The 391-nt window shown below is 42.5% G+C and overlaps 1 protein-coding gene across 1 annotated transcript in view; it reads left to right on the top strand.

Annotated features, from left to right (window-relative positions):
- The window catches only part of LOC104980717 (olfactory receptor 145-like), a 3,271-nt gene that overhangs the window by 1,267 nt on the left and 1,613 nt on the right, over positions 1 to 391 (top strand).

The raw sequence follows: 391 nt of genomic DNA, 5'->3' as shown, positions 1-391 counted from the left end.
GGCTTACTTCACTCTGTATAATAGGTTCCAGTTTCATCCACCTCATTAGAACTGATTCAAAATGTATTCTTTTTAATGGCTGAGTAATACTCCATTGTGTATACATACCACAGCTTTCTTATCCATTCATCGGCTGATGGGCATCTAGGTTGCTTCCATGTCCTGGCTATTATAAACAGTGCTGCGATGAACATTGGGGTACACGTGTCTCTTTCCCTTCTGGTTTCCTCAGTGTGTATGCCCAGCAGTGGGATTGCTGGATCATAAGGCAGTTCTATTTCCAGTTTTTTAAGGAATCTCCACACTGTTCTTCATAGTGGCTGTACTAGTTTGCATTCCCACCAACAGTGTAAGAGGGTTCCCTTTTCTTCACACCCTCTCCAGCATTTAT

The sequence above is a fragment of the Bison bison genome, unplaced genomic scaffold, assembly GCF_000754665.1.
Source record: "Bison bison bison isolate TAMUID 2011002044 unplaced genomic scaffold, Bison_UMD1.0 scf7180017864506, whole genome shotgun sequence".
Taxonomy (NCBI): domain Eukaryota; kingdom Metazoa; phylum Chordata; class Mammalia; order Artiodactyla; family Bovidae; genus Bison; species Bison bison.
The sequence above is the reverse complement of the archived record's forward strand: the minus strand, read 5'-3'. Positions and strand labels throughout refer to the sequence as shown.